The sequence below is a fragment of the Corythoichthys intestinalis genome, chromosome 7, assembly GCF_030265065.1.
Source record: "Corythoichthys intestinalis isolate RoL2023-P3 chromosome 7, ASM3026506v1, whole genome shotgun sequence".
Lineage (NCBI taxonomy): Eukaryota > Metazoa > Chordata > Actinopteri > Syngnathiformes > Syngnathidae > Corythoichthys > Corythoichthys intestinalis.
In genome coordinates, this window is record NC_080401.1 from 426,139 (window position 1) to 451,783 (window position 25,645).

Here is a 25,645-nt window from a genome sequence, read left to right on the forward strand (position 1 = left end):
GTATTGTATCACAATCTAGTAGTTACATGTGAAAATTTGGTTCTAGGAAATTTGATTTGAGCGCAATCCTCAAACTTAGGTCAAAAAAGCCATTTAAGCCTTTTCACAGTGAGATCTATGCGATATGGCCGAGAAATGTAATTTTGATGTTAACTCCCAAACCGCTGCGCAGAAGTCAACCAAACTTCACCCAATAGTGTATTGTATCACATTCTAGTAGTTACATTTGAAAATTTTGTTCTAGGACATTTGGTTTGAGCGCAATTATTAAACTTAGGTCAAAAAAGCCATTTAAGCCTTTTCACAGTGAGATCTATGCGATATGGCCGAGAAATGTAATTTTGATGTTAACTCCCAAACCGCTGCGCAGAAGTCAACCAAACTTCACCCATTAGTGTATTGTATCACAATCTAGAAGTTACATGTGGAAATTTGGTTATAGGACATTTGATTTGAGCGCAATCCTCAAACTTAGGTCAAAAAAGCCATTTAAGCCTTTTCACAGTGAGATCTATGCGATATGGCCGAGAAATGTAATTTTGATGTTAACTCCCAAACCGCTGCGCAGAAGTCAACCAAACTTCACCCAATAGTGTATTGTATCACAATCTAGTAGTTACATTTGAAAATTTTGTTCTAGGAAATTTTGTTTGAGCGAAATCATCAAACTTAATTAAAAAAGTCATTTAAGCCTTTTCACAGTGAGATCTATGCGATATGGCCGAGAAATGTAAATTTGATGTTAACTCCCAAACCGCTGCGCAGAAGTCAACCAAACTTCACCCATTAGTGTATTGTATCACATTCTAGTAGTTACATTTGAAAATTTCGTTCTAGGACATTTGGTTTGAGCGCAATTATTAAACTTAGGTCAAAAAAGCCATTTAAGCCTTTTCACAGTGAGATCTATGCGATATGGCCGAGAAATGTAATTTTGATGTTAACTCCCAAACCGCTGCGCAGAAGTCAACCAAACTTCACCCAATAGTGTATTGTATCACATTCTAGTAGTTACATTTGAAAATTTTGTTCTAGGACATTTGGTTTGAGCGCAATTATTAAACTTAGGTCAAAAAAGCCATTTAAGCCTTTTCACAGTGAGATCTATGCGATATGGCCGAGAAATGTAATTTTGATGTTAACTCCCAAACCGCTGCGCAGAAGTAAACCAAACTTCACCCATTAGTGTATTGTATCACAATCTAGTAGTTACATGTGAAAATTTGGTTCTAGGAAATTTGATTTGAGCGCAATCCTCAAACTTAGGTCAAAAAAGCCATTTAAGCCTTTTCACAGTGAGATCTATGCGATATGGCCGAGAAATGTAATTTTGATGTTAACTCCCAAACCGCTGCGCAGAAGTCAACCAAACTTCACCCAATAGTGTATTGTATCACATTCTAGTAGTTACATTTAAAAATTTTGTTCTAGGACATTTGGTTTGAGCGCAATTATTAAACTTAGGTCAAAAAAGCCATTTAAGCCTTTTCACAGTGAGATCTATGCGATATGGCCGAGAAATGTAATTTTGATGTTAACTCCCAAACCGCTGCGCAGAAGTAAACCAAACTTCACCCATTAGTGTATTGTATCACAATCTAGTAGTTACATGTGAAAATTTGGTTCTAGGAAATTTGATTTGAGCGCAATCCTCAAACTTAGGTCAAAAAAGCCATTTAAGCCTTTTCACAGTGAGATCTATGCGATATGGCCGAGAAATGTAATTTTGATGTTAACTCCCAAACCGCTGCGCAGAAGTCAACCAAACTTCACCCAATAGTGTATTGTATCACATTCTAGTAGTTACATTTGAAAATTTCGTTCTAGGACATTTGGTTTGAGCGCAATTATTAAACTTAGGTCAAAAAAGCCATTTAAGCCTTTTCACAGTGAGATCTATGCGATATGGCCGAGAAATGTAATTTTGATGTTAACTCCCAAACCGCTGCGCAGAAGTCAACCAAACTTCACCCAATAGTGTATTGTATCACATTCTAGTAGTTACATTTGAAAATTTCGTTCTAGGACATTTGGTTTGAGCGCAATCATTAAACTTAGGTCAAAAAAGCCATTTAAGCCTTTTCACAGTGAGATCTATGCGATATGGCCGAGAAATGTAATTTTGATGTTAACTCCCAAACCGCTGCGCAGAAGTCAACCAAACTTCACCCAATAGTGTATTGTATCACAATCTAGTAGTTACATTTGAAAATTTTGTTCTAGGAAATTTTGTTTGAGCGCAATCATCAAACTTAATTAAAAAAGTCATTTAAGCCTTTTCACAGTGAGATCTATGCGATATGGCCGAGAAATGTAAATTTGATGTTAACTCCCAAACCGCTGCGCAGAAGTCAACCAAACTTCACCCATTAGTGTATTGTATCACAATCTAGTAGTTACATGTGAAAATTTGTTTCTAGGACATTTGATTTGAGCGCAATCCTCAAACTTAGGTCAAAAAAGCCATTTAAGCCTTTTCACAGTGAGATCTATGCGATATGGCCGAGAAATGTAATTTTGATGTTAACTCCCAAACCGCTGCGCAGAAGTCAATCAAACTTCACCCAATAGTGTATTGTATCACATTCTAGTAGTTACATTTGAAAATTTCGTTCTAGGACATTTGGTTTGAGCGCAATTATTAAACTTAGGTCAAAAAAGCCATTTAAGCCTTTTCACAGTGAGATCTATGCGATATGGCCGAGAAATGTAATTTTGATGTTAACTCCCAAACCGCTGCGCAGAAGTAAACCAAACTTCACCCATTAGTGTATTGTATCACAATCTAGTAGATACATTTGAAAATTTCGTTCTAGGACATTTGATTTGAGCGCAATCTTTAAACTTAGGTCAAAAAAGCCATTTAAGCCTTTTCACAGTGAGATCTATGCGATATGGCCGAGAAATGTAATTTTGATGTTAACTCCCAAACCGCTGCGCAGAAGTCAACCAAACTTCACCCAATAGTGTATTGTATCACATTCTAGTAGTTACATTTGAAAATTTTGTTCTAGGACATTTGGTTTGAGCGCAATTATTAAACTTAGGTCAAAAAAGCCATTTAAGCCTTTTCACAGTGAGATCTATGCGATATGGCCGAGAAATGTAATTTTGATGTTAACTCCCAAACCGCTGCGCAGAAGTAAACCAAACTTCACCCATTAGTGTATTGTATCACAATCTAGTAGTTACATGTGAAAATTTGGTTCTAGGAAATTTGATTTGAGCGCAATCCTCAAACTTAGGTCAAAAAAGCCATTTAAGCCTTTTCACAGTGAGATCTATGCGATATGGCCGAGAAATGTAATTTTGATGTTAACTCCCAAACCGCTGCGCAGAAGTCAACCAAACTTCACCCAATAGTGTATTGTATCACATTCTAGTAGTTACATTTGAAAATTTTGTTCTAGGACATTTGGTTTGAGCGCAATTATTAAACTTAGGTCAAAAAAGCCATTTAAGCCTTTTCACAGTGAGATCTATGCGATATGGCCGAGAAATGTAATTTTGATGTTAACTCCCAAACCGCTGCGCAGAAGTAAACCAAACTTCACCCATTAGTGTATTGTATCACAATCTAGTAGTTACATGTGAAAATTTGGTTCTAGGAAATTTGATTTGAGCGCAATCCTCAAACTTAGGTCAAAAAAGCCATTTAAGCCTTTTCACAGTGAGATCTATGCGATATGGCCGAGAAATGTAATTTTGATGTTAACTCCCAAACCGCTGCGCAGAAGTCAACCAAACTTCACCCAATAGTGTATTGTATCACATTCTAGTAGTTACATTTGAAAATTTCGTTCTAGGACATTTGGTTTGAGCGCAATTATTAAACTTAGGTCAAAAAAGCCATTTAAGCCTTTTCACAGTGAGATCTATGCGATATGGCCGAGAAATGTAATTTTGATGTTAACTCCCAAACCGCTGCGCAGAAGTCAACCAAACTTCACCCAATAGTGTATTGTATCACATTCTAGTAGTTACATTTGAAAATTTCGTTCTAGGACATTTGGTTTGAGCGCAATCATTAAACTTAGGTCAAAAAAGCCATTTAAGCCTTTTCACAGTGAGATCTATGCGATATGGCCGAGAAATGTAATTTTGATGTTAACTCCCAAACCGCTGCGCAGAAGTCAACCAAACTTCACCCAATAGTGTATTGTATCACAATCTAGTAGTTACATTTGAAAATTTTGTTCTAGGAAATTTTGTTTGAGCGCAATCATCAAACTTAATTAAAAAAGTCATTTAAGCCTTTTCACAGTGAGATCTATGCGATATGGCCGAGAAATGTAAATTTGATGTTAACTCCCAAACCGCTGCGCAGAAGTCAACCAAACTTCACCCATTAGTGTATTGTATCACAATCTAGTAGTTACATGTGAAAATTTGTTTCTAGGACATTTGATTTGAGCGCAATCCTCAAACTTAGGTCAAAAAAGCCATTTAAGCCTTTTCACAGTGAGATCTATGCGATATGGCCGAGAAATGTAATTTTGATGTTAACTCCCAAACCGCTGCGCAGAAGTCAATCAAACTTCACCCAATAGTGTATTGTATCACATTCTAGTAGTTACATTTGAAAATTTCGTTCTAGGACATTTGGTTTGAGCGCAATTATTAAACTTAGGTCAAAAAAGCCATTTAAGCCTTTTCACAGTGAGATCTATGCGATATGGCCGAGAAATGTAATTTTGATGTTAACTCCCAAACCGCTGCGCAGAAGTAAACCAAACTTCACCCATTAGTGTATTGTATCACAATCTAGTAGATACATTTGAAAATTTCGTTCTAGGACATTTGATTTGAGCGCAATCTTTAAACTTAGGTCAAAAAAGCCATTTAAGCCTTTTCACAGTGAGATCTATGCGATATGGCCGAGAAATGTAATTTTGATGTTAACTCCCAAACCGCTGCGCAGAAGTAAACCAAACTTCACCCATTAGTGTATTGTATCACAATCTAGTAGTTACATTTGAAAATTTTGTTCTAGGACATTTTGTTTGAACGCAATCATCAAACTTAATTAAAAAAGTCATTTAAGCCTTTTCACAGTGAGATCTATGCGATATGGCCGAGAAATGTAATTTTGATGTTAACTCCCAAACCGCTGCGCAGAAGTCAACCAAACTTCACCCAATAGTGTATTGTATCACAATCTAGTAGTTACATTTGAAAATTTTGTTCTAGGAAATTTTGTTTGAGCGCAATCAACAAACTTAATTAAAAAAGTCATTTAAGCCTTTTCACAGTGAGATCTATGCGATATTGCCGAGAAATGTAATTTTGATGTTAACTCCCAAACCGCTGCGCAGAAGTAAACCAAACTTCACCCATTAGTGTATTGTATCACATTCTAGTAGTTACATTTGAAAATTTCGTTCTAGGACATTTGGTTTGAGCGCAATTATTAAACTTAGGTCAAAAAAGCAATTTAAGCCTTTTCACAGTGAGATCTATGCGATATGGCCGAGAAATGTAATTTTGATGTTAACTCCCAAACCGCTGCGCAGAAGTCAACCAAACTTCACCCAATAGTGTATTGTATCACATTCTAGTAGTTACATTTAAAAATTTCGTTCTAGGACATATGGTTTGAGCGCAATCATTAAACTTAGGTCAAAAAAGCCATTTAAGCCTTTTCACAGTGAGATCTATGCGATATGGCCGAGAAATGTAATTTTGATGTTAACTCCCAAACCGCTGCGCAGAAGTCAACCAAACTTCACCCAATAGTGTATTGTATCACAATCTAGTAGTTACATTTGAAAATTTTGTTCTAGGAAATTTTGTTTGAGCGCAATCATCAAACTTAATTAAAAAAGTCATTTAAGCCTTTTCACAGTGAGATCTATGCGAAATGGCCGAGAAATGTAATTTTGATGTTAACTCCCAAACCGCTGCGCAGAAGTCAACCAAACTTCACCCATTAGTGTATTGTATCACAATCTAGTAGTTACATGTGAAAATTTGGTTCTAGGACATTTGATTTGAGCGCAATCCTCAAACTTAGGTCAAAAAAGCCATTTAAGCCTTTTCACAGTGAGATCTATGCGATATGGCCGAGAAATGTAATTTTGATGTTAACTCCCAAACCGCTGCGCAGAAGTCAACCAAACTTCACCCAATAGTGTATTGTATCACATTCTAGTAGTTACATTTGAAAATTTCGTTTTAGGACATTTGGTTTGAGCGCAATTATTAAACTTAGGTCAAAAAAGCCATTTAAGCCTTTTCACAGTGAGATCTATGCGATATGGCCGAGAAATGTAATTTTGATGTTAACTCCCAAACCGCTGCGCAGAAGTCAACCAAACTTCACCCAATAGTGTATTGTATCACATTCTAGTAGTTACATTTGAAAATTTCGTTCTAGGACATTTGGTTTGAGCGCAATTATTAAACTTAGGTCAAAAAAGCCATTTAAGCCTTTTCACAGTGAGATCTATGCGATATGGCCGAGAAATGTAATTTTGATGTTAACTCCCAAACCGCTGCGCAGAAGTCAACCAAACTTCACCCAATAGTGTATTGTATCACATTCTAGTAGTTACATTTGAAAATTTCGTTCTAGGACATTTGGTTTGAGCGCAATCATTAAACTTAGGTCAAAAAAGCCATTTAAGCCTTTTCACAGTGAGATCTATGCGATATGGCCGAGAAATGTAATTTTGATGTTAACTCCCAAACCGCTGCGCAGAAGTCAACCAAACTTCACCCAATAGTGTATTGTATCACAATCTAGTAGTTACATTTGAAAATTTTGTTCTAGGAAATTTTGTTTGAGCGCAATCATCAAACTTAATTAAAAAAGTCATTTAAGCCTTTTCACAGTGAGATCTATGCGATATGGCCGAGAAATGTAAATTTGATGTTAACTCCCAAACCGCTGCGCAGAAGTCAACCAAACTTCACCCATTAGTGTATTGTATCACAATCTAGTAGTTACATGTGAAAATTTGTTTCTAGGACATTTGATTTGAGCGCAATCCTCAAACTTAGGTCAAAAAAGCCATTTAAGCCTTTTCACAGTGAGATCTATGCGATATGGCCGAGAAATGTAATTTTGATGTTAACTCCCAAACCGCTGCGCAGAAGTCAATCAAACTTCACCCAATAGTGTATTGTATCACATTCTAGTAGTTACATTTGAAAATTTCGTTCTAGGACATTTGGTTTGAGCGCAATTATTAAACTTAGGTCAAAAAAGCCATTTAAGCCTTTTCACAGTGAGATCTATGCGATATGGCCGAGAAATGTAATTTTGATGTTAACTCCCAAACCGCTGCGCAGAAGTAAACCAAACTTCACCCATTAGTGTATTGTATCACAATCTAGTAGATACATTTGAAAATTTCGTTCTAGGACATTTGATTTGAGCGCAATCTTTAAACTTAGGTCAAAAAAGCCATTTAAGCCTTTTCACAGTGAGATCTATGCGATATGGCCGAGAAATGTAATTTTGATGTTAACTCCCAAACCGCTGCGCAGAAGTCAACCAAACTTCACCCAATAGTGTATTGTATCACATTCTAGTAGTTACATTTGAAAATTTTGTTCTAGGACATTTGGTTTGAGCGCAATTATTAAACTTAGGTCAAAAAAGCCATTTAAGCCTTTTCACAGTGAGATCTATGCGATATGGCCGAGAAATGTAATTTTGATGTTAACTCCCAAACCGCTGCGCAGAAGTAAACCAAACTTCACCCATTAGTGTATTGTATCACAATCTAGTAGTTACATGTGAAAATTTGGTTCTAGGAAATTTGATTTGAGCGCAATCCTCAAACTTAGGTCAAAAAAGCCATTTAAGCCTTTTCACAGTGAGATCTATGCGATATGGCCGAGAAATGTAATTTTGATGTTAACTCCCAAACCGCTGCGCAGAAGTCAACCAAACTTCACCCAATAGTGTATTGTATCACAATCTAGTAGTTACATTTGAAAATTTTGTTCTAGGAAATTTTGTTTGAGCGCAATCATCAAACTTAATTAAAAAAGTCATTTAAGCCTTTTCACAGTGAGATCTATGCGATATGGCCGAGAAATGTAATTTTGATGTTAACTCCCAAACCGCTGCGCAGAAGTCAACCAAACTTCACCCATTAGTGTATTGTATCACAATCTAATAGTTACATGTGAAAATTTGGTTCTAGGACATTTGATTTGAGCGCAATCCTCAAACTTAGGTCAAAAACGCCATTTAAGCCTTTTCACAGTGAGATCTATGCGATATGGCCGAGAAATGTAATTTTGATGTTAACTCCCAAACCGCTGCGCAGAAGTCAACCAAACTTCACCCAATAGTGTATTGTATCACATTCTAGTAGTTACATTTGAAAATTTCGTTTTAGGACATTTGGTTTGAGCGCAATTATTAAACTTAGGTCAAAAAAGCCATTTAAGCCTTTTCACAGTGAGATCTATGCGATATGGCCGAGAAATGTAATTTTGATGTTAACTCCCAAACCGCTGCGCAGAAGTCAACCAAACTTCACCCAATAGTGTATTGTATCACATTCTAGTAGTTACATTTGAAAATTTCGTTCTAGGACATTTGGTTTGAGCGCAATTATTAAACTTAGGTCAAAAAAGCCATTTAAGCCTTTTCACAGTGAGATCTATGCGATATGGCCGAGAAATGTAATTTTGATGTTAACTCCCAAACCGCTGCGCAGAAGTCAACCAAACTTCACCCAATAGTGTATTGTATCACATTCTAGTAGTTACATTTGAAAATTTTGTTCTAGGACATTTGGTTTGAGCGCAATCATTAAACTTAGGTCAAAAAAGCCATTTAAGCCTTTTCACAGTGAGATCTATGCGATATGGCCGAGAAATGTAATTTTGATGTTAACTCCCAAACCGCTGCGCAGAAGTAAACCAAACTTCACCCATTAGTGTATTGTATCACAATCTAGTAGTTACATTTGAAAATTTTGTTCTAGGACATTTTGTTTGAACGCAATTATCAAACTTAATTAAAAAAGTCATTTAAGCCTTTTCACAGTGAGATCTATGCGATATGGCCGAGAAATGTAATTTTGATGTTAACTCCCAAACCTCTGCGCAGAAGTCAACCAAACTTCACCCATTAGTGTATTGTATCACAATCTAGTAGTTACATGTGGAAATTTGGTTATAGGACATTTGATTTGAGCGCAATCCTCAAACTTAGGTCAAAAAAGCCATTTAAGCCTTTTCACAGTGAGATCTATGCGATATGGCCGAGAAATGTAATTTTGATGTTAACTCCCAAACCGCTGCGCAGAAGTCAACCAAACTTCACCCAATAGTGTATTGTATCACAATCTAGTAGTTACATTTGAAAATTTTGTTCTAGGAAATTTTGTTTGAGCGAAATCATCAAACTTAATTAAAAAAGTCATTTAAGCCTTTTCACAGTGAGATCTATGCGATATGGCCGAGAAATGTAAATTTGATGTTAACTCCCAAACCGCTGCGCAGAAGTCAACCAAACTTCACCCATTAGTGTATTGCATCACAATCTAGTAGTTACATGTGAAAATTTGGTTCTAGGAAATTTGATTTGAGCGCAATCCTCAAACTTAGGTCAAAAAAGCCATTTAAGCCTTTTCACAGTGAGATCTATGCGATATGGCCGAGAAATGTAATTTTGATGTTAACTCCCAAACCGCTGCGCAGAAGTCAACCAAACTTCACCCAATAGTGTATTGTATCACATTCTAGTAGTTACATTTGAAAATTTCGTTCTAGGACATTTGGTTTGAGCGCAATTATTAAACTTAGGTCAAAAATGCCATTTAAGCCTTTTCACAGTGAGATCTATGCGATATGGCCGAGAAATGTAATTTTGATGTTAACTCCCAAACCGCTGCGCAGAAGTCAACCAAACTTCACCCAATAGTGTATTGTATCACATTCTAGTAGTTACATTTGAAAATTTCGTTCTAGGACATTTGGTTTGAGCGCAATCATTAAACTTAGGTCAAAAAAGCCATTTAAGCCTTTTCACAGTGAGATCAATGCGATATGGCCGAGAAATGTAATTTTGATGTTAACTCCCAAACCGCTGCGCAGAAGTCAACCAAACTTCACCCAATAGTGTATTGTATCACAATCTAGTAGTTACATTTGAAAATTTTGTTCTAGGAAATTTTGTTTGAGCGAAATCATCAAACTTAATTAAAAAAGTCATTTAAGCCTTTTCACAGTGAGATCTATGCGATATGGCCGAGAAATGTAAATTTGATGTTAACTCCCAAACCGCTGCGCAGAAGTCAACCAAACTTCACCCATTAGTGTATTGTATCACAATCTAGTAGTTACATGTGAAAATTTGGTTCTAGGAAATTTGATTTGAGCGCAATCCTCAAACTTAGGTCAAAAAAGCCATTTAAGCCTTTTCACAGTGAGATCTATGCGATATGGCCGAGAAATGTAATTTTGATGTTAACTCCCAAACCGCTGCGCAGAAGTCAACCAAACTTCACCCATTAGTGTATTGTATCACAATCTAGTAGTTACATTTGAAAATTTTGTTCTAGGAAATTTTGTTTGAGCGAAATCATCAAACTTAATTAAAAAAGTCATTTAAGCCTTTTCACAGTGAGATCTATGCGATATGGCCGAGAAATGTAAATTTGATGTTAACTCCCAAACCGCTGCGCAGAAGTCAACCAAACTTCACCCATTAGTGTATTGTATCACAATCTAGTAGTTACATTTGAAAATTTTGTTCTAGGAAATTTTGTTTGAGCGAAATCATCAAACTTAATTAAAAAAGTCATTTAAGCCTTTTCACAGTGAGATCTATGCGATATGGCCGAGAAATGTAAATTTGATGTTAACTCCCAAACCGCTGCGCAGAAGTCAACCAAACTTCACCCATTAGTGTATTGTATCACAATCTAGTAGTTACATGTGAAAATTTGGTTCTAGGAAATTTGATTTGAGCGCAATCCTCAAACTTAGGTCAAAAAAGCCATTTAAGCCTTTTCACAGTGAGATCTATGCGATATGGCCGAGAAATGTAATTTTGATGTTAACTCCCAAACCGCTGCGCAGAAGTCAACCAAACTTCACCCATTAGTGTATTGTATCACAATCTAGTAGTTACATTTGAAAATTTTGTTCTAGGAAATTTTGTTTGAGCGAAATCATCAAACTTAATTAAAAAAGTCATTTAAGCCTTTTCACAGTGAGATCTATGCGATATGGCCGAGAAATGTAAATTTGATGTTAACTCCCAAACCGCTGCGCAGAAGTCAACCAAACTTCACCCAATAGTGTATTGTATCACATTCTAGTAGTTACATTTGAACATTTCGTTCTAGGACATTTGGTTTGAGCGCAATTATTAAACTTAGGTCAAAAAAGCCATTTAAGCCTTTTCACAGTGAGATCTATGCGATATGGCCGAGAAATGTAATTTTGATGTTAACTCCCAAACCGCTGCGCAGAAGTCAACCAAACTTCACCCAATAGTGTATTGTATCACATTCTAGTAGTTACATTTGAAAATTTCGTTCTAGGACATTTGGTTTGAGCGCAATCATTAAACTTAGGTCAAAAAAGCCATTTAAGCCTTTTCACAGTGAGATCTATGCGATATGGCAAAGAAATGTAATTTTGATGTTAACTCCCAAACCGCTAAGCAGAAGTAAACCAAACTTCACCCATTAGTGTATTGTATCACAATCTAGTAGTTACATTTGAAAATTTTGTTCTAGGACATTTTGTTTGAACGCAATCATCAAACTTAATTAAAAAAGTCATTTAAGCCTTTTCACAGTGAGATCTATGCGATATGGCCGAGAAATGTAATTTTGATGTTAACTCCCAAACCGCTGCGCAGAAGTCAACCAAACTTCACCCATTAGTGTATTGTATCACAATCTAGAAGTTACATGTGGAAATTTGGTTATAGGACATTTGATTTGAGCGCAATCCTCAAACTTAGGTCAAAAAAGCCATTTAAGCCTTTTCACAGTGAGATCTATGCGATATGGCCGAGAAATGTAATTTTGATGTTAACTCCCAAACCGCTGCGCAGAAGTCAACCAAACTTCACCCAATAGTTTATTGTATCACAATCTAGTAGTTACATTTGAAAATTTTGTACTAGGAAATTTTGTTTGAGCGAAATCATCAAACTTAATTAAAAAAGTCATTTAAGCCTTTTCACAGTGAGATCTATGCGATATGGCCGAGAAATGTAAATTTGATGTTAACTCCCAAACCGCTGCGCAGAAGTCAACCAAACTTCACCCATTAGTGTATTGTATCACAATCTAGTAGTTACATTTGAAAATTTGGTTCTAGGAAATTTTGTTTGAGCGAAATCATCAAACTTAATTAAAAAAGTCATTTAAGCCTTTTCACAGTGAGATCTATGCGATATGGCCGAGAAATGTAATTTTGATGTTAACTCCCAAACCGCTGCGCAGAAGTCAACCAAACTTCACCCAATAGTGTATTGTATCACATTCTAGTAGTTACATTTGAAAATTTCGTTCTAGGACATTTGGTTTGAGCGCAATTATTAAACTTAGGTCAAAAAAGCCATTTAAGCCTTTTCACAGTGAGATCTATGCGATATGGCCGAGAAATGTAATTTTGATGTTAACTCCCAAACCGCTGCGCAGAAGTCAACCAAACTTCACCCAAAAGTGTATTGTATCACATTCTAGTAGTTACATTTGAAAATTTCGTTCTAGGACATTTGGTTTGAGCGCAATTATTAAACTTAGGTCAAAAAAGCCATTTAAGCCTTTTCACAGTGAGATCTATGCGATATGGCCGAGAAATGTAATTTTGATGTTAACTCCCAAACCGCTGCGCAGAAGTAAACCAAACTTCACCCATTAGTGTATTGTATCACAATCTAGTAGATACATTTGAAAATTTCGTTCTAGGACATTTGATTTGAGCGCAATCTTTAAACTTAGGTCAAAAAAGCCATTTAAGCCTTTTCACAGTGAGATCTATGCGATATGGCCGAGAAATGTAATTTTGATGTTAACTCCCAAACCGCTGCGCAGAAGTCAACCAAACTTCACCCAATAGTTTATTGTATCACAATCTAGTAGTTACATTTGAAAATTTTGTACTAGGAAATTTTGTTTGAGCGAAATCATCAAACTTAATTAAAAAAGTCATTTAAGCCTTTTCACAGTGAGATCTATGCGATATGGCCGAGAAATGTAAATTTGATGTTAACTCCCAAACCGCTGCGCAGAAGTCAACCAAACTTCACCCATTAGTGTATTGTATCACAATCTAGTAGTTACATTTGAAAATTTGGTTCTAGGAAATTTTGTTTGAGCGAAATCATCAAACTTAATTAAAAAAGTCATTTAAGCCTTTTCACAGTGAGATCTATGCGATATGGCCGAGAAATGTAATTTTGATGTTAACTCCCAAACCGCTGCGCAGAAGTCAACCAAACTTCACCCAATAGTGTATTGTATCACATTCTAGTAGTTACATTTGAAAATTTCGTTCTAGGACATTTGGTTTGAGCGCAATTATTAAACTTAGGTCAAAAAAGCCATTTAAGCCTTTTCACAGTGAGATCTATGCGATATGGCCGAGAAATGTAATTTTGATGTTAACTCCCAAACCGCTGCGCAGAAGTCAACCAAACTTCACCCAAAAGTGTATTGTATCACATTCTAGTAGTTACATTTGAAAATTTCGTTCTAGGACATTTGGTTTGAGCGCAATTATTAAACTTAGGTCAAAAAAGCCATTTAAGCCTTTTCACAGTGAGATCTATGCGATATGGCCGAGAAATGTAATTTTGATGTTAACTCCCAAACCGCTGCGCAGAAGTAAACCAAACTTCACCCATTAGTGTATTGTATCACAATCTAGTAGATACATTTGAAAATTTCGTTCTAGGACATTTGATTTGAGCGCAATCTTTAAACTTAGGTCAAAAAAGCCATTTAAGCCTTTTCACAGTGAGATCTATGCGATATGGCCGAGAAATGTAATTTTGATGTTAACTCCCAAACCGCTGCGCAGAAGTCAACCAAACTTCACCCAATAGTGTATTGTATCACAATCTAGTAGTTACATTTGAAAATGTTGTTCTAGGAAATTTTGTTTGAGCGCAATCATCAAACTTAATTAAAAAAGTCATTTAAGCCTTTTCACAGTGAGATCTATGCGATATGGCCGAGAAATGTAATTTTGATGTTAACTCCCAAACCGCTGCGCAGAAGTCAACCAAACTTCACCCAATAGTGTATTGTATCACAATCTAGTAGTTACATTTAAAAATTTTGTTCTAGGACATTTTGTTTGAACGCAATCATCAAACTTAATTAAAAAAGTCATTTAAGCCTTTTCACAGTGAGATCTATGCGATATGGCCGAGAAATGTAATTTTGATGTTAACTCCCAAACCGCTGCGCAGAAGTCAACCAAACTTCACCCAATAGTGTATTGTATCACAATCTAGTAGTTACATTTGAAAATGTTGTTCTAGGAAATTTTGTTTGAGCGCAATCATCAAACTTAATTAAAAAAGTCATTTAAGCCTTTTCACAGTGAGATCTATGCGATATGGCCGAGAAATGTAATTTTGATGTTAACTCCCAAACCGCTGCGCAGAAGTCAACCAAACTTCACCCAATAGTGTATTGTATCACAATCTAGTAGTTACATTTGAAAATTTTGTTCTAGGAAATTTTGTTTGAGCGCAATCATCAAACTTAATTAAAAAAGTCATTTAAGCCTTTTCACAGTGAGATCTATGCGATATGGCCGAGAAATGTAATTTTGATGTTAACTCCCAAACCGCTGCGCAGAAGTAAACCAAACTTCACCCATTAGTGTATTGTATCACATTCTAGTAGTTACATTTGAAAATTTCGTTCTAGGACATTTGGTTTGAGCGCAATTATTAAACTTAGGTCAAAAAAGCAATTTAAGCCTTTTCACAGTGAGATCTATGCGATATGGCCGAGAAATGTAATTTTGATGTTAACTCCCAAACCGCTGCGCAGAAGTCAACCAAACTTCACCCAATAGTGTATTGTATCACATTCTAGTAGTTACATTTAAAAATTTCGTTCTAGGACATATGGTTTGAGCGCAATCATTAAACTTAGGTCAAAAAAGCCATTTAAGCCTTTTCACAGTGAGATCTATGCGATATGGCCGAGAAATGTAATTTTGATGTTAACTCCCAAACCGCTGCGCAGAAGTCAACCAAACTTCACCCAATAGTGTATTTTATCACAATCTAGTAGTTACATTTGAAAATTTTGTTCTAGGAAATTTTGTTTGAGCGCAATCATCAAACTTAATTAAAAAAGTCATTTAAGCCTTTTCACAGTGAGATCTATGCGATATGGCCGAGAAATGTAATTTTGATGTTAACTCCCAAACCGCTGCGCAGAAGTCAACCAAACTTCACCCATTAGTGTATTGTATCACAATCTAATAGTTACATGTGAAAATTTGGTTCTAGGACATTTGATTTGAGCGCAATCCTCAAACTTAGGTCAAAAAAGCCATTTAAGCCTTTTCACAGTGAGATCTATGCGATATGGCCGAGAAATGTAATTTTGATGTTAACTCCCAAACCGCTGCGCAGAAGTCAACCAAACTTCACCCAATAGTGTATTGTATCACATTCTAGTAGTTACATTTGAAAATTTCGTTTTAGGACATTTGGTTTGAGCGCAATTATTAAACTTAGGTCAAAAAAGCCATTTAAGCCTTTTCACAGTGAGATCTATGCGATATGGCCGAGAAATGTAATTTTGATGTTAACTCCCAAACCGCTGCGCAGAAGTCAACCAAACTTCACCCAATAGTGTATTGTATCACATTCTAGTAGTTACATTTGAAAATTTCGTTCTAGGACATTTGGTTTGAGCGCAATTATTAAACTTAGGTCAAAAAAGCCATTTAAGCCTTTTCACAGTGAGATCTATGCGATATGGCCGAGAAATGTAATTTTGATGTTAACTCCCAAACCGCTGCGCAGAAGTCAACCAAACTTCACCCAATAGTGTATTGTATCACATTCTAGTAGTTACATTTGAAAATTTTGTTCTAGGACATTTGGTTTGAGCGCAATCATTAAACTTAGGTCAAAAAAGCCATTTAAGCCTTTTCACAGTGAGATCTATGCGATATGGCCGAGAAATGTAATTTTGATGTTAACTCCCAAACCGCTGCGCAGAAGTAAACCAAACTTCACCCATTAGTGTATTGTATCACAATCTAGTAGTTACATTTGAAAATTTTGTTCTAGGACATTTTGTTTGAACGCAATTATCAAACTTAATTAAAAAAGTCATTTAAGCCTTTTCACAGTGAGATCTATGCGATATGGCCGAGAAATGTAATTTTGATGTTAACTCCCAAACCGCTGCGCAGAAGTCAACCAAACTTCACCCATTAGTGTATTGTATCACAATCTAGTAGTTACATGTGGAAATTTGGTTATAGGACATTTGATTTGAGCGCAATCCTCAAACTTAGGTCAAAAAAGCCATTTAAGCCTTTTCACAGTGAGATCTATGCGATATGGCCGAAAAATGTAATTTTGATGTTAACTCCCAAACCGCTGCGCAGAAGTCAACCAAACTTCACCCAATAGTGTATTGTATCACAATCTAGTAGGTACATTTGAAAATTTTGTTCTAGGAAATTTTGTTTGAGCGAAATCATCAAACTTAATTAAAAAAGTCATTTAAGCCTTTTCACAGTGAGATCTATGCGATATGGCCGAGAAATGTAAATTTGATGTTAACTCCCAAACCGCTGCGCAGAAGTCAACCAAACTTCACCCATTAGTGTATTGCATCACAATCTAGTAGTTACATGTGAAAATTTGGTTCTAGGAAATTTGATTTGAGCGCAATCCTCAAACTTAGGTCAAAAAAGCCATTTAAGCCTTTTCACAGTGAGATCTATGCGATATGGCCGAGAAATGTAATTTTGATGTTAACTCCCAAACCGCTGCGCAGAAGTCAACCAAACTTCACCCATTAGTGTATTGTATCACAATCTAGTAGTTACATGTAGAAATTTGGTTATAGGACATTTGATTTGAGCGCAATCCTCAAACTTAGGTCAAAAAAGCCATTTAAGCCTTTTCACAGTGAGATCTATGCGATATGGCCGAGAAATGTAATTTTGATGTTAACTCCCAAACCGCTGCGCAGAAGTCAACCAAACTTCACCCATTAGTGTATTGTATCACAATCTAGTAGTTACATTTGAAAATTTTGTTCTAGGACATTTTGTTTGAACGCAATCATCAAACTTAATTAAAAAAGTCATTTAAGCCTTTTCACAGTGAGATCTATGCGATATGGCCGAGAAATGTAATTTTGATGTTAACTCCCAAACCGCTGCGCAGAAGTCAACCAAACTTCACCCATTAGTGTATTGTATCACAATCTAGTAGTTACATGTGGAAATTTGGTTATAGGACATTTGATTTGAGCGCAATCCTCAAACTTAGGTCAAAAAAGCCATTTAAGCCTTTTCACAGTGAGATCTATGCTATATGGCCGAGAAATGTAATTTTGATGTTAACTCCCAAACCGCTGCGCAGAAGTCAACCAAACTTCACCCAATAGTGTATTGTATCACAATCTAGTAGTTACATTTGAAAATTTTGTTCTAGGAAATTTTGTTTGAGCGAAATCATCAAACTTAATTAAAAAAGTCATTTAAGCCTTTTCACAGTGAGATCTATGCGATATGGCCGAGAAATGTAAATTTGATGTTAACTCCCAAACCGCTGCGCAGAAGTCAACCAAACTTCACCCATTAGTGTATTGTATCACAATCTAGTAGTTACATTTGAAAATTTTGTTCTAGGAAATTTTGTTTGAGCGAAATCATCAAACTTAATTAAAAAAGTCATTTAAGCCTTTTCACAGTGAGATCTATGCGATATGGCCGAGAAATGTAAATTTGATGTTAATTCCCAAACCGCTGCGCAGAAGTCAACCAAACTTCACCCATTAGTGTATTGTATCACAATCTAGTAGTTACATGTGAAAATTTGGTTCTAGGAAATTTGATTTGAGCGCAATCCTCAAACTTAGGTCAAAAAAGCCATTTAAGCCTTTTCACAGTGAGATCTATGCGATATGGCCGAGAAATGTAATTTTGATGTTAACTCCCAAACCGCTGCGCAGAAGTCAACCAAACTTCACCCAATAGTGTATTGTATCACATTCTAGTAGTTACATTTGAAAATTTCGTTCTAGGACATTTGGTTTGAGCGCAATTATTAAACTTAGGTCAAAAAAGCCATTTAAGCCTTTTCACAGTGAGATCTATGCGATATGGCCGAGAAATGTAATTTTGATGTTAACTCCCAAACCGCTGCGCAGAAGTCAACCAAACTTCACCCAATAGTGTATTGTATCACATTCTAGTAGTTACATTTGAAAATTTCGTTCTAGGACATTTGGTTTGAGCGCAATCATTAAACTTAGGTCAAAAAAGCCATTTAAGCCTTTTCACAGTGAGATCTATGCGATATGGCCGAGAAATGTAATTTTGATGTTAACTCCCAAACCGCTGCGCAGAAGTAAACCAAACTTCACCCATTAGTGTATTGTATCACAATCTAGTAGTTACATTTGAAAATTTTGTTCTAGGACATTTTGTTTGAACGCAATCATCAAACTTAATTAAAAAAGTCATTTAAGCCTTTTCACAGTGAGATCTATGCGATATGGCCGAGAAATGTAATTTTGATGTTAACTCCCAAACCGCTGCGCAGAAGTCAACCAAACTTCACCCATTAGTGTATTGTATCACAATCTAGAAGTTACATGTGGAAATTTGGTTATAGGACATTTGATTTGAGCGCAATCCTCAAACTTAGGTCAAAAAAGCCATTTAAGCCTTTTCACAGTGAGATCTATGCGATATGGCCGAGAAATGTAATTTTGATGTTAACTCCCAAACCGCTGCGCAGAAGTCAACCAAACTTCACCCAATAGTGTATTGTATCACAATCTAGTAGTTACATTTGAAAATTTTGTTCTAGGAAATTTTGTTTGAGCGAAATCATCAAACTTAATTAAAAAAGTCATTTAAGCCTTTTCACAGTGAGATCTATGCGATATGGCCGAGAAATGTAAATTTGATGTTAACTCCCAAACCGCTGCGCAGAAGTCAACCAAACTTCACCCATTAGTGTATTGTATCACAATCTAGTAGTTACATGTGAAAATTTGGTTCTAGGAAATTTGATTTGAGCGCAATCCTCAAACTTAGGTCAAAAAAGCCATTTAAGCCTTTTCACAGTGAGATCTATGCGATATGGCCGAGAAATGTAATTTTGATGTTAACTCCCAAACCGCTGCGCAGAAGTCAACCAAACTTCACCCAATAGTGTATTGTATCACATTCTAGTAGTTACATTTGAAAATTTCGTTCTAGGACATTTGGTTTGAGCGCAATTATTAAACTTAGGTCAAAAAAGCCATTTAAGCCTTTTCACAGTGAGATCTATGCGATATGGCCGAGAAATGTAATTTTGATGTTAACTCCCAAACCGCTGCGCAGAAGTCAACCAAACTTCACCCAATAGTGTATTGTATCACATTCTAGTAGTTACATTTGAAAATTTCGTTCTAGGACATTTGGTTTGAGCGCAATCATTAAACTTAGGTCAAAAAAGCCATTTAAGCCTTTTCACAGTGAGATCTATGCGATATGGCCGAGAAATGTAATTTTGATGTTAACTCCCAAACCGCTGCGCAGAAGTCAACCAAACTTCACCCAATAGTGTATTGTATCACAATCTAGTAGTTACATTTGAAAATTTTGTTCTAGGAAATTTTGTTTGAGCGCAATCATCAAACTTAATTAAAAAAGTCATTTAAGCCTTTTCACAGTGAGATCTATGCGATATGGCCGAGAAATGTAAATTTGATGTTAACTCCCAAACCGCTGCGCAGAAGTCAACCAAACTTCACCCATTAGTGTATTGTATCACAATCTAGTAGTTACATTTGAAAATTTTGTTCTAGGAAATTTTGTTTGAGCGAAATCATCAAACTTAATTAAAAAAGTCATTTAAGCCTTTTCACAGTGAGATCTATGCAATATGGCCGAGAAATGTAAATTTGATGTTAATTCCCAAACCGCTGCGCAGAAGTCAACCAAACTTCACCCATTAGTGTATTGTATCACAATCTAGTAGTTACATGTGAAAATTTGGTTCTAGGAAATTTGATTTGAGCGCAATCCTCAAACTTAGGTCAAAAAAGCCATTTAAGCCTTTTCACAGTGAGATCTATGCGATATGGCCGAGAAATGTAATTTTGATGTTAACTCCCAAACCGCTGCGCAGAAGTCAACCAAACTTCACCCAATAGTGTATTGTATCACATTCTAGTAGTTACATTTGAAAATTTCGTTCTAGGACATTTGGTTTGAGCGCAATTATTAAACTTAGGTCAAAAAAGCCATTTAAGCCTTTTCACAGTGAGATCTATGCGATATGGCCGAGAAATGTAATTTTGATGTTAACTCCCAAACCGCTGCGCAGAAGTCAACCAAACTTCACCCAATAGTGTATTGTATCACATTCTAGTAGTTACATTTGAAAATTTCGTTCTAGGACATTTGGTTTGAGCGCAATCATTAAACTTAGGTCAAAAAAGCCATTTAAGCCTTTTCACAGTGAGATCTATGCGATATGGCCGAGAAATGTAATTTTGATGTTAACTCCCAAACCGCTGCGCAGAAGTAAACCAAACTTCACCCATTAGTGTATTGTATCACAATCTAGTAGTTACATGTGAAAATTTGGTTCTAGGAAATTTGATTTGAGCGCAATCCTCAAACTTAGGTCAAAAAAGCCATTTAAGCCTTTTCACAGTGAGATCTATGCGATATGGCCGAGAAATGTAATTTTGATGTTAACTCCCAAACCGCTGCGCAGAAGTAAACCAAACTTCACCCATTAGTGTATTGTATCACAATCTAGTAGATACATTTGAAAATTTCGTTCTAGGACATTTGATTTGAGCGCAATCTTTAAACTTAGGTCAAAAAAGCCATTTAAGCCTTTTCACAGTGAGATCTATGCGATATGGCCGAGAAATGTAATTTTGATGTTAACTCCCAAACCGCTGCGCAGAAGTAAACCAAACTTCACCCATTAGTGTATTGTATCACAATCTAGTAGTTACATTTGAAAATTTTGTTCTAGGACATTTTGTTTGAACGCAATCATCAAACTTAATTAAAAAAGTCATTTAAGCCTTTTCACAGTGAGATCTATGCGATATGGCCGAGAAATGTAATTTTGATGTTAACTCCCAAACCGCTGCGCAGAAGTCAACCAAACTTCACCCAATAGTGTATTGTATCACAATCTAGTAGTTACATTTGAAAATTTTGTTCTAGGAAATTTTGTTTGAGCGCAATCAACAAACTTAATTAAAAAAGTCATTTAAGCCTTTTCACAGTGAGATCTATGCGATATTGCCGAGAAATGTAATTTTGATGTTAACTCCCAAACCGCTGCGCAGAAGTAAACCAAACTTCACCCATTAGTGTATTGTATCACATTCTAGTAGTTACATTTGAAAATTTCGTTCTAGGACATTTGGTTTGAGCGCAATTATTAAACTTAGGTCAAAAAAGCAATTTAAGCCTTTTCACAGTGAGATCTATGCGATATGGCCGAGAAATGTAATTTTGATGTTAACTCCCAAACCGCTGCGCAGAAGTCAACCAAACTTCACCCAATAGTGTATTGTATCACATTCTAGTAGTTACATTTAAAAATTTCGTTCTAGGACATATGGTTTGAGCGCAATCATTAAACTTAGGTCAAAAAAGCCATTTAAGCCTTTTCACAGTGAGATCTATGCGATATGGCCGAGAAATGTAATTTTGATGTTAACTCCCAAACCGCTGCGCAGAAGTCAACCAAACTTCACCCAATAGTGTATTGTATCACAATCTAGTAGTTACATTTGAAAATTTTGTTCTAGGAAATTTTGTTTGAGCGCAATCATCAAACTTAATTAAAAAAGTCATTTAAGCCTTTTCACAGTGAGATCTATGCGAAATGGCCGAGAAATGTAATTTTGATGTTAACTCCCAAACCGCTGCGCAGAAGTCAACCAAACTTCACCCATTAGTGTATTGTATCACAATCTAGTAGTTACATGTGAAAATTTGGTTCTAGGACATTTGATTTGAGCGCAATCCTCAAACTTAGGTCAAAAAAGCCATTTAAGCCTTTTCACAGTGAGATCTATGCGATATGGCCGAGAAATGTAATTTTGATGTTAACTCCCAAACCGCTGCGCAGAAGTCAACCAAACTTCACCCAATAGTGTATTGTATCACATTCTAGTAGTTACATTTGAAAATTTCGTTTTAGGACATTTGGTTTGAGCGCAATTATTAAACTTAGGTCAAAAAAGCCATTTAAGCCTTTTCACAGTGAGATCTATGCGATATGGCCGAGAAATGTAATTTTGATGTTAACTCCCAAACCGCTGCGCAGAAGTCAACCAAACTTCACCCAATAGTGTATTGTATCACATTCTAGTAGTTACATTTGAAAATTTCGTTCTAGGACATTTGGTTTGAGCGCAATTATTAAACTTAGGTCAAAAAAGCCATTTAAGCCTTTTCACAGTGAGATCTATGCGATATGGCCGAGAAATGTAATTTTGATGTTAACTCCCAAACCGCTGCGCAGAAGTCAACCAAACTTCACCCAATAGTGTATTGTATCACATTCTAGTAGTTACATTTGAAAATTTCGTTCTAGGACATTTGGTTTGAGCGCAATCATTAAACTTAGGTCAAAAAAGCCATTTAAGCCTTTTCACAGTGAGATCTATGCGATATGGCCGAGAAATGTAATTTTGATGTTAACTCCCAAACCGCTGCGCAGAAGTCAACCAAACTTCACCCAATAGTGTATTGTATCACAATCTAGTAGTTACATTTGAAAATTTTGTTCTAGGAAATTTTGTTTGAGCGCAATCATCAAACTTAATTAAAAAAGTCATTTAAGCCTTTTCACAGTGAGATCTATGCGATATGGCCGAGAAATGTAAATTTGATGTTAACTCCCAAACCGCTGCGCAGAAGTCAACCAAACTTCACCCATTAGTGTATTGTATCACAATCTAGTAGTTACATGTGAAAATTTGTTTCTAGGACATTTGATTTGAGCGCAATCCTCAAACTTAGGTCAAAAAAGCCATTTAAGCCTTTTCACAGTGAGATCTATGCGATATGGCCGAGAAATGTAATTTTGATGTTAACTCCCAAACCGCTGCGCAGAAGTCAATCAAACTTCACCCAATAGTGTATTGTATCACATTCTAGTAGTTACATTTGAAAATTTCGTTCTAGGACATTTGGTTTGAGCGCAATTATTAAACTTAGGTCAAAAAAGCCATTTAAGCCTTTTCACAGTGAGATCTATGCGATATGGCCGAGAAATGTAATTTTGATGTTAACTCCCAAACCGCTGCGCAGAAGTAAACCAAACTTCACCCATTAGTGTATTGTATCACAATCTAGTAGATACATTTGAAAATTTCGTTCTAGGACATTTGATTTGAGCGCAATCTTTAAACTTAGGTCAAAAAAGCCATTTAAGCCTTTTCACAGTGAGATCTATGCGATATGGCCGAGAAATGTAATTTTGATGTTAACTCCCAAACCGCTGCGCAGAAGTCAACCAAACTTCACCCAATAGTGTATTGTATCACATTCTAGTAGTTACATTTGAAAATTTTGTTCTAGGACATTTGGTTTGAGCGCAATTATTAAACTTAGGTCAAAAAAGCCATTTAAGCCTTTTCACAGTGAGATCTATGCGATATGGCCGAGAAATGTAATTTTGATGTTAACTCCCAAACCGCTGCGCAGAAGTAAACCAAACTTCACCCATTAGTGTATTGTATCACAATCTAGTAGTTACATGTGAAAATTTGGTTCTAGGAAATTTGATTTGAGCGCAATCCTCAAACTTAGGTCAAAAAAGCCATTTAAGCCTTTTCACAGTGAGATCTATGCGATATGGCCGAGAAATGTAATTTTGATGTTAACTCCCAAACCGCTGCGCAGAAGTCAACCAAACTTCACCCAATAGTGTATTGTATCACAATCTAGTAGTTACATTTGAAAATTTTGTTCTAGGAAATTTTGTTTGAGCGCAATCATCAAACTTAATTAAAAAAGTCATTTAAGCCTTTTCACAGTGAGATCTATGCGATATGGCCGAGAAATGTAATTTTGATGTTAACTCCCAAACCGCTGCGCAGAAGTCAACCAAACTTCACCCATTAGTGTATTGTATCACAATCTAATAGTTACATGTGAAAATTTGGTTCTAGGACATTTGATTTGAGCGCAATCCTCAAACTTAGGTCAAAAACGCCATTTAAGCCTTTTCACAGTGAGATCTATGCGATATGGCCGAGAAATGTAATTTTGATGTTAACTCCCAAACCGCTGCGCAGAAGTCAACCAAACTTCACCCAATAGTGTATTGTATCACATTCTAGTAGTTACATTTGAAAATTTCGTTTTAGGACATTTGGTTTGAGCGCAATTATTAAACTTAGGTCAAAAAAGCCATTTAAGCCTTTTCACAGTGAGATCTATGCGATATGGCCGAGAAATGTAATTTTGATGTTAACTCCCAAACCGCTGCGCAGAAGTCAACCAAACTTCACCCAATAGTGTATTGTATCACATTCTAGTAGTTACATTTGAAAATTTCGTTCTAGGACATTTGGTTTGAGCGCAATTATTAAACTTAGGTCAAAAAAGCCATTTAAGCCTTTTCACAGTGAGATCTATGCGATATGGCCGAGAAATGTAATTTTGATGTTAACTCCCAAACCGCTGCGCAGAAGTCAACCAAACTTCACCCAATAGTGTATTGTATCACATTCTAGTAGTTACATTTGAAAATTTTGTTCTAGGACATTTGGTTTGAGCGCAATCATTAAACTTAGGTCAAAAAAGCCATTTAAGCCTTTTCACAGTGAGATCTATGCGATATGGCCGAGAAATGTAATTTTGATGTTAACTCCCAAACCGCTGCGCAGAAGTAAACCAAACTTCACCCATTAGTGTATTGTATCACAATCTAGTAGTTACATTTGAAAATTTTGTTCTAGGACATTTTGTTTGAACGCAATTATCAAACTTAATTAAAAAAGTCATTTAAGCCTTTTCACAGTGAGATCTATGCGATATGGCCGAGAAATGTAATTTTGATGTTAACTCCCAAACCTCTGCGCAGAAGTCAACCAAACTTCACCCATTAGTGTATTGTATCACAATCTAGTAGTTACATGTGGAAATTTGGTTATAGGACATTTGATTTGAGCGCAATCCTCAAACTTAGGTCAAAAAAGCCATTTAAGCCTTTTCACAGTGAGATCTATGCGATATGGCCGAGAAATGTAATTTTGATGTTAACTCCCAAACCGCTGCGCAGAAGTCAACCAAACTTCACCCAATAGTGTATTGTATCACAATCTAGTAGTTACATTTGAAAATTTTGTTCTAGGAAATTTTGTTTGAGCGAAATCATCAAACTTAATTAAAAAAGTCATTTAAGCCTTTTCACAGTGAGATCTATGCGATATGGCCGAGAAATGTAAAT